Consider the following 14826-nt stretch of genomic DNA (forward strand, 5'->3'; position numbering starts at 1 on the left):
AATTATTAATTAATATCATTATAATTAATTAATAATAAGTCATTATTAATAATGAAGTAACTAGTATGTGATTACAATAATATCAAACAAAGCATCAAATAAACAAAACAAAACAATATTAACATTAAGCATATCAATAATCGTGTAGAATTATTGCAGGGTTTCTGCAGATATCATAATGTAAAATTTAAGACTTTTTAAGACCATTAGGTATTAAATTTAAGACCTATATCACAATATCACAAACAAGCATACGCATAAGGAGATAATGCGAAATCACAAAATTAGAGGCAAAATAATTGTATTCAAATTGAACAGTACAAAAGACAAGTTAGATTGACCATTGTGCAACAGGAAAAAACAAACATCTTAAGGCTGATTTATTCTTTCGCCTGGCGCCACATCGTGCAGTTCCGCTGCCTGCACGCGCACCTCACGAAACGGATGAAGCTTTTACTTGACACATTCGCCGCTGTGATATTCTTTAAAACGACAGGGGGCTGTCAAAAGAAACCCACCATAAAGTCAGAGAGATAAACAGAAGAAGGAAGTTTCTGGAACTACGTTATTTTATTTATATCAACGGTTCCTCACAGGGGGGGTTCCGGCCGACAAGGGAGCCTCAGCGAGCTCTGTGGGGGGGTTGTGTCATATTTAAAAAATTCTTAGCAATTAGGAGAATGATCATGTTGCCTTAGTTCATTTTATACCCTAGCTCAGTGGTCCTCAACCACCGGTCCTTGGATCAATTGGTACCAGGCTGCACAAGGAATCAATAATTATTTCCATTTTATTCATTATCTGAGTCGGCGCAATCTTTTATTTTGAAAAGTCTTTTATTTAAAAAAATGATCATATTCTCTCGCTTACATCTCGGTCACTTGAGTGCCCAAATTTTACCCACTAGCAGCAAAATGAGCAAGTAACAGACACGTTTGGAAAGTTTCTTTGCTAAGGGGGAAAGGATCAGTGAAGCACCAGCAAACTGCTGAGGAAAGGATCCGCAACCCAGTTGTCAAAAAATCAGGTGAATCCAGCATGTCTGTGCAAGAAGATCAACTGATGGAGGACGCAAATGACGGCGGCCTTTTAGGGGCATTCGCATATCGCGTATTTCTAGAGTTTGCCCAAGTTTGTTGTTTTCAATGGAGGTACGTGGCTTGCACGCACAGGTGGCGTGACGTGCTGGTGCCACTGAAACCCACGAGCGCACTGCGAGTCACGTGACAAGAATTGACAGATCCGCTTCAGCTTGTAGGGAATATTTACATTTCGGTAAGACTAATTATCCCAGACAAACTAAGAACACACAAAAACTGCAGTGCTTTGTAAATTTCTTCATAAATAAAACTTGTAACAGAGTGACAGCAATGTTTTGTCAGCTTGTCATCCTCTGAGAAAACGGTTGATGGTCGCCTAGCAACCTACAACCTGCGAAAAAACTAAATTGTTCATATCTGGGCCAGTTCTACCTATTAAAGTTCAACATTAATGACAACAGGACATGGTTTGCTCAACAATTATATATTTTTTTATTATGGCAAGAATAAAAGCAAAAAAAAAAAAAAAGTACTTACTAAAAATTACGTTTTTTTAATATTTTTTTTTATTTAGCCCACTCCACAATTCACACATCACGGTCTGGCTAGAAAAGCTGGGCATCAGTATATTGTAAACCGATAGGTCCATATATTCCTTTTAATTTGTGACTTCATTTTAGTTTGTAGCTTTTAAATTGTTTTAAATTTAAAATTGCAATATACATCAATGTAAAATCTATGAATGGTGGAAAAACATATTCTGTAATATTAAAACCACCTGGGTTAAAACCACTTTTGCATGGCATTGTCCAATGTTTTTGGTTACCGAATTTATCTCTCAGGTTTTTCTAAACTTTTACAAAAACTTTCCTCCTTTCCCACTTCTGTTGCCTTTTCTAGCCAAAAATCATTGGTCATCTGGTTATCCCTATGATCCCAAATGGATGGATTATGAAGATGTCTGTACAGTCGTACCTGGTCAACTCAAATCCTCAAAAAGTGCGGTGCTGCGAGAACTGTTCGCTTGAGTCTCGAAAAAATTTGTGCACTGGTGACGTCACATTCGCCGCGCACACTGAGTTCTATAACAGAAAGCTGACTGGCTATTGCATGTTGGTCTCATTTGTAGTTGTAATACCGCAAAATACATCTAGACGAGGTAAATAAAGAACTACAACACCAAGAAAATCAAGCAACAACAACAAAAAAGAATTTTAATGAGCATTAGATGTAGTGTTACATGGACATCGGGACAAAATAAGACCAGAGAAACATATTTAAGACCTAAAACAGTGAATTTAAGACTTTTTAAGGCCTAAAATTTCAATTTTTAAATTTGAGACTTTTTAAGACTTTTTAGGACCCCACAGAAACCCTGTATTGAATTATTCAGTTTTGAATGACTATGATTACTAATATTATACATATTTAAAAATAATATTAAACAATTTAGTCAATCATTTAAATTAGAATACGTAATAATAATTCATTAATTTTCTTTTTGGCTCAGTCCCTTTATTAATCAAGGGTCACCACAGTGAAATGAACCGCCAACTTGTCCAGATTATGTTTTACAAAGCGGATGCCTTTTCAGCCGCAATCCATTACTAGAAAACACCCATACACTCTTTCACACACATACACTAATGATCAATTTAGCTTCAATTTACCTGCACTGCATGACTTTGGACAGTGGGGGAAACCAACGCCAACATAGGGAGAACATGCAAACTCCACACAGAAATGCCAACTGACCCAGCCGGGGCTCAAACCAGCGACCTACTTGCTGTGAGGTGATCTACTAACCACTGTGCCACCGTGACGCCCCATAATAATAATAATAATAATAATTGCAAGGTACTATATTGAATAATAATTGAAGGCTATTATGAAGCTGCTTAAAATTAAAAGTTTTCCAAATGAAAATATTTAAAATTACTAATCACAACCATATTAATTCTATATTGTTATTTTACCATTTTCTTAGCTGGTTAAAGGCTAAATTTAACATTAGGGACATTACATTTCTAGTGTTTTCAAATATATGTTATACTGTGCATTTCTTTAATTGGCCATTAGATGACCTAAAGAGAAATCTAAATGTAAAAAGGGTGGAAATAAGCATGCACAGTAAATTGTCCAATATTATAGTTACATTGATTCATAAAAAAGCCCTTCTCCACTTTTCCCTGTGCAGCAACATGAGCAAGTTTGGAGGAGATGATATCAGTGCCGTGGAGGCTCAGAATAGTGTCACCATGTGAAAAGGCCACAGGCTCTTGAGCGCAGCACATCCGCAGGTCAACCCCATAAAACAGAGTATCAAGGCTCCCCTGTGCTTCCTCTCTTTTGAGCCGCTGCCAGAGGCGGCAGATTACAGAGACCAGCTTCCTGTTTCTCTAAATAGGTATGGCATCTGCAACTCAAATTCAACATGTAGAACTATAAGTGCAATCTTCTACTTATTGTATGCTGCTATATGTCGTTTTTCGTGTAAAAGTCAAATGCCCTGGCCTGGTTGGAGGTAGAGATCTGCGCAGGACTAAATTTTGAATCCTGCTCCCGCCTGCACCAGCCAGGTTTTAGCCCGAACCCGACCGCTCCCGCTTATATTAAGAATTTATTGTCCCGCTGCCCGCCCCGCCCCGTTTTCTGCCCGCCGCGCCCGATCCCGCTAAAGAGCGGGGGAGAACAAAACCGAAAATCCCCCAGCGCGCGCACTAACACACACACAAGCACCAAGCAGACACACAGGCGTTTGCTGTTATATCAACTCAAAGGCTTGTAATACCATGTATCAAGTACCAATGTAATACCAAAAGGTTTTTTATAAAGGTATATAAATACTGAATCGTGCCAGCTCCGGGCCGCAGCGCACATTACTCTCGGGCCGATTCGGGAAGTGAGTCCACAAGCATCTGAGTGTATTTTGCTTTCTGGGAAAGCTCTCTCTCTCTCTCTCTCTCATTCGCGAGCGCGCACTAACATACACACACACACACACACACACACAAGCACACACACAGGCAAAGCTCGCTCGCTCGCTCGCTCTCTCTTTCTCTCTCTCATTCGCATAGCAATATCCGCGATATTGCTAGACAGCCCGCTCCAGTCCCAAATTAAACCCGTTACCGACCGCTCCCGCGATTTATTCGGACATTTATTCCCGCGCCGCAGAAATCTGGTCGGGTCCTGCGGCGCCCGCGGGACAGCCGCGGGAATGCAGACCTCTAGTTGGAGGTGTGCCAAAGCGTGGTACACTTGTAGTGTGAGTGCTAAGCAAAGAAACTGAAAACATGACTTTCACTTTTAAGGGACTATTTCAGTTGGGTTTTATTACTTTTCAATAAACTGTCATAGTTTAGGAAAGATGGAAACCCCTCGCTGTATATCAGCTGCACCGTCAGCAAACCTCCTACAAGAAGCCTTTTTTTTGGAGTCAAAAGTGGTAGATCTGTTTGGCAAAATACTTGACTGCATGTCACTGCATCCCAAATGACTAAAATGATATAAATACATCATTGATGACGCAAGCGTACTCCAGCTCGGAAGGTTAAATGCAGTGTGAGTGCAGGCCATTGGGAGAGAGGGGAGAGGGAACAAGTAAGGATTGGTTGGGTTCAAGTCAACTGTATGTAGTGTGAGTATGCTCTAATACAACAAAAGATTGTATTACTAGAGATATTAATTCATAAAATACAACGACAGACAACAAAGTTTATTTTAAAAAAGAGCTTTGAATATAAAAAAAAACAAATCAGCATTACAGCTATGGCCATACTAGTAGTTACAGATTTCTAGGAATTAAAATTAACCTTCTAGAAATGTTTGCTTTTGTAAGCTGCTTAGAACTCCAAATATTCTTTTCTAGAATTGTCTTGAAAACTTTGCTCCAGCTGGTAATATCATAAATTAAATCTTTTTATTGTTGATTACTCAGAACTTTTTAAAAATTTTATTTCAGAAGTTGAAAACAACCAACTTCAAAATGTAGGTTCTGGAATATTTACTTTTAAAAAAAAAAAAAATTCCTCAATTTTCTTTTTTTTTTCTTCTTTTTTTGGCAGGCTGTTTAGAAAAAGAAAAACCCCTGAAGTTATTTACAGCAATTTACAACACTTTACTCTGGAAAGGACTATCATATAAGAATATAAGAACTCCCATTGGTTCTTGCCGATTACATAACAGAACCTTATAGAGTTTGTTCTAATGGCAGGCTTTAATGGCAGAGCGATCCAAAACTTTGCTACACTTTCGAACTAGAGTTGATGGAAGGTGGTTATGTAATACAACACAGGAGTTCAATTTAGGAATAAAAAACAAACAAAAAAGGAATGTCCTATAAAATTTGGCTCTAAATGATAAACATCTAAACTACCAATGATTGATGCTTTCCAGAAATGTTTACGTTGCTGTAAAATAACTTTCAGAGTTCAATTGAACAGTCTGAAACAGCCTATAAGAGCAAACTTTAAAGCAATTTAGGCTTTAAAGGAAAATACACAAAACACATGATGTGACATGACTGAAGCACCAAACAGGACAGTTGGAGTAAACATATTCATACTGAAATGTTACTTTCATAACTCGTTTTCTTACCACTGTCATGTTTGTTGTGTGTTCATTTGGTATTGATAAAAATTATATATTTGCGTAAATGTCACCATCATCTGTCTCAGTGGCATCAGGATGTTAACAGTGTAACACACCATTTAAAGTTTTCTACCCCAAAAGAAAAAAGAATATAACACTGGAATGAGTTTATCAAGATCTTTAACATCCAGCAAACCTGTCTTATGCCATCTCATTTTAGCTCAGACTTTAAGAGGCTATCTGTCTGACTGTAAGCTGATGCACGGTCTTGCTCACGCAAAAACCAACAGTGAAATCTTTTCATTCAAGAGCAAGCCGATTAGGTCAAATGCAGAAAAATTACGCCTGTATTAGTCTCTTTCTTTGTTAGTTCCCACGATCCTATGATTAATATAAACCCTAGAGCTTTAAAGAAGTGTTAAAACTTTTGGTCCCAAAAGGCCTGTGCATTCCAATAGCGTTATATTAAGAGCTAAAGTGCTATTGTCCATGTTTTAAATTAACCTGAAAAACATGATGGAAATTACATTTGTTTATATGAATAAAGCCAAAATAATGGCAAAGTAATCTTAATAACAACTGCTAGATGTCAAATGTGTATATTCTCAACAGCAAAATGATGTTCAGAATTATACAACTAATATAAAGAGCATGCTGCATCTTTTTTATTATTAATTAGATGTGCACAATACACTACTTTTATAGGGCCACTTTTGCATTTCTACAAACATGACTTTCATTAAACTTATTCAAATAAAATATTTTTTTTATGATTTAGAATATAATATATTATTATTGTTATTATAAATTAAATAATTTATACACCACCACTAATAATACTTATACAATACAATACAATAATACTACTGAGCAATACCAGCATTATGAATGTGACACTTTCTGTAAAAACTTAACACATAAATTCACAGTGAAAGTACAGTTGAAGTCAGAATTGTTAGCCCCTCTTTGATTTTTTTTTTTTTTGTAATATATTTTCCTAATTATGTTCAACAGAGCAAGGATATTTTCACAGTATGTCTGATAATGTTTTTTTTTTCTTCTGGAGAAAGTATTATGTTTTATTTTGACTAGAATAAAGGTATTTAAAAAAAATTTTAAACACCATTTAATGGACAAAATTTTAACCCCTTTAGGCTAATTTTTTTCGATATCTACAGAACAAACCTTTGTTATACAATAACTTGTTTAATTACCCTAACCTGCCTAGGTAACCTAATTAACCTAGTTAAGCCTTTAAATTTTACTTTAAGCTGTATAGAAGTGTCTTGAATATTATCTAGTTGAATATTATTTAGTCATCATGGCAAAGATAAAATAAATCAGTTATTAAAAATGAGTTATTAAACCTGTTCTGATTAGAAACTTGTGGAAAAAAATCTTCTCTCCGTTAAACACAAATTGAGGAAAATAAATAAATAAGGGGGGGTAATAATTCTGACTTCAACTGTACATTTAAAACCATTTCCATAATTAATATTAATAATATCAGCTATATTTAATAAAAGTTAAGACATTATAAATAAACTAACAAATGAGTAGTTATTAGTAGTTCTATACTAATAATTTTATAGAAGTTATATAGATATAAACCTATTTATTTAATGTTTAATTTATTAAACATAACAGAGGGCTAATAATTCTGACTTCAATTGTATATGTTAACATTATATTGAAACATCTGTTTATATTTTCCAACAGCACATACCAAGAGTTATGGGATCAGAAAAATATCATTTGAAGAAAATGAAGAAAATAAACATGCGTTATGTATGTGACAAAAAAAAAAGTATGCAAATTTACAGTCTACAACATACTTTGAAGAAATTATGTAAATAAAACTGCACAACCCAAAAGAAACATTGCTTATAAAAAAGAAAGAGTTGAACATAAATCCCTGGTTTTATTTTGACATTTTTTGCCTTTTTGAGGAAAAAGCTTCATTGTGGATGTGACGCCTCTACGTTATGGATGTGACATCTCTCCATTATGGATGTGACAGATGTGAAATGGCACTTATTTGACTTTGGTAAATCAAATATAATTGTTCAAAGCACTGACAGAAACATTTAAAGTATTTTTACAGTACTGTAAAATACAAGCTTGCAAAAACAACATAGACAGTGTTTCGTTATTATTTTGGTTGAAACCTAATTTCTATATGGCAGGGTTAACACTAGCATGGAATTGCTCTAATATTTAACTTTCTGATATTGGTCATAATAGTATGAAAACGTGTACACATATTTAGAATGTAGAACATTGAGGAACAAACACAGTCATCTGAAAATAGCATGGAATCCCAGTTTTCCATTCCCAGAAAAGATGTTAAACATGACACTTAAGCTCAGACTACAGCATAACTTTCCCCAACAGTAGACAGGAACAGAGAGTATCAGCAAAACCCGGAACAGAGTTTTGGACATCTCTAAGATATCACATACACCTATTTCAAAGGTGTGAAATGAGTGGCTAAATTTAGCCTATACCAAAAAAAGATTGGCATCTCCTTCTGATTGCTTCCATATGCTACAGTGATGGATAATTGTTAGAAGTGGGGAAAAACAAAAAAACACTGGAAGATCATAAAAAAAAAAAATAAAAATAAAAATGCTAAGGCATGTCCAGAATGCATTGGAACTTGAGCTTTGGGACTGACACCTGACCCCATTTCTGCCTCGAGGGGGTCAGCGTGGGTCAAGGGAATGATGGGAAAGCGTACCGGCAAGAGAAGAGGCGGATGTTTTCCAGCGATGGCTTGGAAAAAATGTAGACACACTTGGATAAGTAAACATGAGAGAATCACCTACCCCATTCTTCCATCACCTCCTCAAAGGTCAGACAGAGGTCAAACAGATCCCTCTTACTGCAAGTTAAAGTCAGAGTGTCTGTTTACTTAAAGTAATCAGGCAGCACAGATCCCATAGTCCTGAGTGGGCGTGAACAACTTTTATCTTAGAATTACGACATTGTCCACAACAGAACAATTTGTGCAATTGAGCATTTCCCCAACCCAAAGTGCGATTAACAATACAGTAATTTCAAATTTAAAGCAGTTCTTCCTGTGGTATCTGATTCAACAAAGGCTCCTGCTGTGTGACCCTCATAATGACTTCACCTACTTGTGATCATCACTTGGCCTACTGACCCCTTTTTAACCCCATTACTCCAGAACACACCTGTTTTTTCACTCTATATGGTGGAGATCTAATACAAACACAAATATACACTTGGCAGGACTCAGCTACCTAGGCTATTAGATTGGTGTTAACTTAAGTCCACAAGAAATGAATGGGAAATATTAAGCAATATGAGAACACAGAGATGATTTGGGCTACAATCCACAAATCAGCCCCCAAATCTTTGTCTCCTCAACGGAGTTCATTTGCAAGTGAAAACCACCTCAACAAAGTTAACATCTCAAAACTCATCCACTTTCCATTGGATGACTAGTTTGTCATCCCTCCCTTCCCTAGACCGCATGAAGGGTGATAATTTGGAAGCATTTAGTTTGTCTAGCCAGATTTCAGTCCTAATTATTACCCGTGTCTGTGCTTCATACAATTTCTATGCATGATGTAAGCCAGGGGTCATCAATCTCGGTCCTGGAGGGCCAGTGTCACTGCAGGATTTAGCTCCAAATTGCTTCAACACACCTGTCTGGATGGTTTAAGTATACCTAGTAAGACCTTGATTAGCTTGTTCAGGTGTGTTTGATTAGGGTTGGAGCTAAAATCTCCAGGACACCGGCCCTCCAGGAACAAGTTTGGTGACCACTGATGTAAGCCCTCAATTATGTGTTAGTATGCGATAGTATTCATTTTGATTCGCAAAATTGACAAATGGGACATGGTTGAGTGGTATGGAAGTGGAGTGAGCAATAATCACCTGTGTATACCACACTGGTCCCAAGTCCTACAGAGGAAGTGCCAGATAGGATGGGCTATGCCAGGGGTCTCAAACTCAATTTACCTGGGGGCCGCAGGAGGCAAAGTCTGGGTGAGGCTGGGCCGCATAAGGGATTTCACAAAAAAAAGTAATCAAATGTCATCATTAACAGTTTTAATTATTTCTTCTGAACATGAAGTGTCCTGAACATTAATAGAACATTGAGTGAAGATTATGAACAGTTCTTCTGAACATGGTATCTTTTGCCTACTTCTTACTGCCAGAGACTTGACGGCGCTTCTTCTCACAAATCTGAACCACATTTGGCTTTAGAGCGGAAGCAGTTGAGACCCTCAGTATGGCTTGAAGATGATCATCATTAAGTCTAGACCTGTACTTTGACTTATTGAAGTTCAAGGTGGAGAATACTTTCTCACACAAATATGTGCTCCCAATAAGGCCAAGTCCTAGGGAAAAAAGTGGGGGAACTCACTCAAAACTTCCATTCCCTCACCTAAAAAAAAGGCGTATATATGTATAAATAAAACACCCCCACCCCACTCCAGTCACATCAGTCTGTATCTACCTATAATATATATAAGACAGGGCTCGAAATTAACTTTTTTACTTGGTAGCACCGGTGCTCCCAACTTTAAATATTTAGGAGCACCAAAATAAATTTACGAGCACCCACCAAAAATGATGGAGCACCGCTGCAAATTGCTTTTTAAGGGATTTATTGTATTTTAAAACAACATCAATAGGACTGACAAAAACCAGAAACAACTATCTAACTAATGCTGCGAAGACATTGATATTTGTGTGCAATAATTCCAAAATGAATGTCTAATAATTATAGAATATTAATGATGATGAAAATGACAATAATAGTAAAAATGAATTACATTTCTCATTATGATACTGCCTTGAATGTGCATGAATGTAGGTTATCTGCTATAAAAAGTCTGTTACTTTATGAAAAATAATTGTATAGTTTGCATCAAACAAAAATGAAGCATTGCAGTAAGAAATATTTATTTTGTACTGCTGTTTTTATATGCATGTCAATTTAATAAATAATATTTCTGCTACAAAACAAACAAAAGATTATAATAAATCATTCAATTCAATGATGAAAGCTGCAAAGCAGTCATCAGTAAATAAATAAAAAATAAAAATAATATACACCTCAAAAAAGAATAGACAAAAGAAAGAAAGTAAAGTCTCACTTCTATCACTCTTTAAAAGATTTGGTTTCAGTTTGTGTCAATTTAAAGGTTCAGTCTGAGATGATCTTCATTTTTCTGTGTTAGTGGAAAAGCTGGCGAGTCAGCCGACCCAATTTATGAGCAGGCAGAGCAGGATTCTTGCGGTGACCACCGGCGGAATACCGCTGTTTGTTATGAGACGCAGTTTCAGTGTAAACTTGGTAAAGGCGAGCTTCTTTGGCGATGATATGCACAGTATTAGATTTGACTTTTAGTGGACATTTGCGCTGAACACGCAGTGAATGCAACGCATGGAGATTCGGGCACCTTCTCCATGAAGCGCGTACTCGATTGATCTCAGCTGGTGGATCATTATTCACCACGTGACGTGTCATGATCGCTCTCATCTGCACCTCAATTTTAGGTGGGGTTTGCAAACCTGTGTGCTTTAAGTTTTTACTCTTCTGCCGTTGCATTTCCCGTGGTCCTTCCCTGTCATCTGACAGCGGAATACCTTGAGTGATTGACAGCTAATATGAACCAATATAGCGGCAGGGAAGAGCGATTCAGCACGTTTTTACAAAAAATCAAAACAGGTCGCACTACAACCATTATCAGCAGCCGCACTAATGCTCCCAAATATATTATGAGGTCGCATAGATTAATTTTCGGGCGCATATGCGACCAAAATGGTCGCAATTTTGAGCCCTGTAAGATGCAGGCTGTAGCTAAGTGGCAGGCAGGGGCGGGAACAGCTTACCTTGGTTCTTCCCGCCCGTCACAGCGTCTAACAAAGGGGCGGGGTGCGTGGTGACGTCACCGGCATCCCCGCTCCTTTGTTTACACGGCGGGCGGGGAATGCCAGTGACCGCTGTGTACGGATAGAATCAGCGGAGCGGGAAGCGCTCTCTCTCCCCGCTCCGCTGATTCTGTCAGTGTACAGCGGTCGGCGCGGGCCACAAAATATTGCCCCGAGGGCCGCAAATGGCCCGCGGGCCGCGAGTTTGAGACCCCTGGGCTATGCCATGGTTGCTTAATGCAGGTACACTGGAGCAACTTGCCAGATACAATCACTGGTGTCATGAAGGGACGACTGCTGTCCACAATGTGACACAAGGGTCACTGCTGTTTGTCAGATGCCCAAGGTTTGTTTCCATCAACTGTCATAAGGAGTTGCAGAAAGAGCAAAGGAACGGAAGCCTCTTTGTCGGGAACCAGTAATTGGAAGAGCAGTCATCATCCAACAAAGGTTTTGTATCAATCCAGCAACTGGTGTCCAAGAGGCATAGCAAGTGTGGAGTATCAGGTGGAGGAAAATTATGTTTTTTTTTCCTTTCTGTCTTTTGCCACTCCTTGTCTCTCGTTTTTTTTTTCAAATGATATTTTTACACCTTTAATTTGACAGGAGAGTAAAGCATATAGACAGGAAAAACACAGGGAGCAGAGAGAGGGGAACAGAGCTTACCAAGGACCTTGTGCCAGGAATTGTACTGGATTGACTGAAAGCTCTGCAGAGCTACATGTTGGAGCTCTAACTCTTCTGTCTTTTATACCACCTCATCTGTCTTTTACACTAGGTGACATGGCTGAGCGAATCTCAAGGGCAGGGCAGAGACCAATAGGATTGGAGTGATTCTGGTGGCAAGAGTGGTAATAAGCGTTACCCATGTGCCACATTAGACTTGAGTCCCACACAGTAGCTCAAAAGGGATAAAAGAAAGAGTGGCAACAATGGTCCATGCCATTTGCTGGGACATTTATGATGCTCTTTTGATTACATTTATGAGTTGTTCATCCACGAGGCATTGCCACTAAACTCTAAACTATTTAGTTGTTTTTATTTTACGATTAAATATTGTTTATTGTTTGCCAGTTTGTATCTTCTTATTTTTCACAAAGAGAGTCTCGCATTTGACCTCAACAAATCTGGTAGAGCAAAATTAAGAGAATGAGGACAGTGTCAACTGTCCAAAACACAGTGAGGACATTGCAGGACATATGACTTGTGTCGTGCCAGTCAATTCTAAAAGATTCACATCCTGTAATTTGATTCTGGCTAATCTTATTGATCCATGCAAAATCAGGGAACATCAGTGAAGCGCTTGTTAAGTGTGTTTCCTAACTCATTGCCCTCACATGAGGTAGTCTGTAAATAGCACAAAGAGACAGAGGCAGAGCGAGTGGGATGAATGCAGTGTTCATGAGAGATGTGGGGGAAGCAGAGGTGAAGCAAGCAACCAATTTCCCCTCCAGCAGTGGCGCAGGTTTCTAAAAATACAATCATGCAATGGCTATCGAAGAAGAGATAATGAGATTTCAGAGCGCTGTAGTGTCTGAATATGCTAACTCGAGGTCTAGAAAACGGTCACGAGTCAGGATGTCAAGAAGATAAAAAGGTATTAGAAATTGGAGTCTGGTAATTATGTTAAAATACTTAATCATTATACATTTTTTTGAAAGAGTAAAACACTGGTCGTTTTCTTAATTAGGACTGTTTTCCTCAAGTGAGCTATTCAATACAAAGATTTCTTTTTTTCAGACAGCTAAAGATTAATTCAGTGCGATCTGCAATACTGTTTACTCAATCTACAACAAAAGGATTCTGCACACAAAAAACAACTGTGAACAGTAAGGTTTTGAGTCTTATATCAGGTGTTTTTTTTTTTTAATATAATTTCTTAATACCCAAGGCCACTAAAATTAAACTTGTATCTTATGGCTTGTTTCCACTGAGTGGTACGGTTCGGGTCGGTACGAATCACCTTTATCAGGCTTGCGTTTCCACTACCAAGGGTACCCTTTTTGTGGGCGTGATGTACGACAAAAAGTTTAAGTCGATCTCATTCTCGCTCGAATAAATGTCTACAGTAAAGCCGTACAGGTCGTTCACATATATGAGAAGCACTTCTCACAAAACGGGTGCTTTAATCATAAAAAATACTTGTGTATAAATGTTTATTAATAACTTTTCTGTGAACAGGATTTGATTATAGCTGCACATCAATGGCAGTGCGAAATAGCTTACTGCAACATCTGCAATCATATAAAATAAATAAATAAATGAACATATATGAACTCATACAGACCCTTACAGTCTGCGATATGTTACCAACTACAGAAGAACTACACATAGTATACATTTAGTCCTTATTTGAGTTCAAAAACAACACGCACACAGCCCACAGTCAGTGCAAACCTCTCGTATGTGTCTGTAATCTTCACCAGCACATGTAGCCTCTGTTAAAGGGTAATTTTGTCATTCCGAGTTCATAATAGTCCTAAAGGTGATGATAAACATGGCAATTTGTTCATGATTCAGGTTGCTGAAACAATTTGCTCCTGTGTTTTGTCGGGTTTTCTCCTTTTTTTCTGCATTTGTCCTTTTCTTTCTGAATGGATCAGATGATGGAGAAAAAAGTTTGTTATATCAAATATAAACGCGATCACGAACTCCCTGGAGAAAGCGAAAACCACTCACACTTTTAGCCTTGTAAAACAACAACAGGACACGGCAGCTTTTGTTCTTCTTGGCTTTGAGTCTGTTCATCAAGACAATGACAAGGTTCGTTTGAGCTTGGGTCATCCATGGCTCGTTATTATATGCATATAGTATTTCTATGTTATGTCTTAACTGTGTACTTTAAAAACATGGCGGTTCCTTTGTTTTCATCCTAGCTAGCTCCACGAGATCGTGATGCATCTCTGTAACCAATCAGCGTTCAGTTGCGTGTAGTTCTACCTTTTTGTACCTTTTTTCGTGTTTGGTACCCTTTCATCAAAAGGGAGCCAAAAAAGTGGTACGGTATGGTTTGGTATGCTTTTTGACAGTGGAGACAACGATAAAAGCGTACCGAACAGTACCGTACAACTCAGTGGAAACAGACCATTAGTATCTGTTGTTAGACACAAACTAGACATGGGATGATAACCATTTTTAAGGTATACCAGGGACTGGAAAAGTCAAGGTTTTAAAACTGCCAAAATGTTCAGCTATACCAATCCTATGGTATTTGTAAGTTTTTTTTAATCCTTTAAATTTTTTTGGACAACAGTATCTCTAGCAGAAAACATCTAATGAT

General features: G+C 37.8%; 1 protein-coding gene and 1 long non-coding RNA gene across 3 annotated transcripts in view; one reads left to right on the forward strand and one right to left on the reverse strand.

Moving 5' to 3' along the window:
* poc1b (POC1 centriolar protein B) overlaps nucleotides 1-14826 on the reverse strand; it is a 69397-nt gene that overhangs the window by 20367 nt on the left and 34204 nt on the right.
* Nucleotides 6618-8261, forward strand: LOC147837671 (uncharacterized). Its single transcript, XR_015526439.1, has 2 exons — nucleotides 6618-7079; nucleotides 7283-8261. It is a non-coding gene; the product is annotated as an uncharacterized LOC147837671 (long non-coding RNA).

The sequence above is a fragment of the Danio rerio genome, chromosome 25 (assembly GCF_052040795.2).
Source record: "Danio rerio strain M-AB ecotype USA chromosome 25, GRCz13ab, whole genome shotgun sequence".
Classification (NCBI taxonomy): Eukaryota; Metazoa; Chordata; class Actinopteri; order Cypriniformes; family Danionidae; genus Danio; species Danio rerio.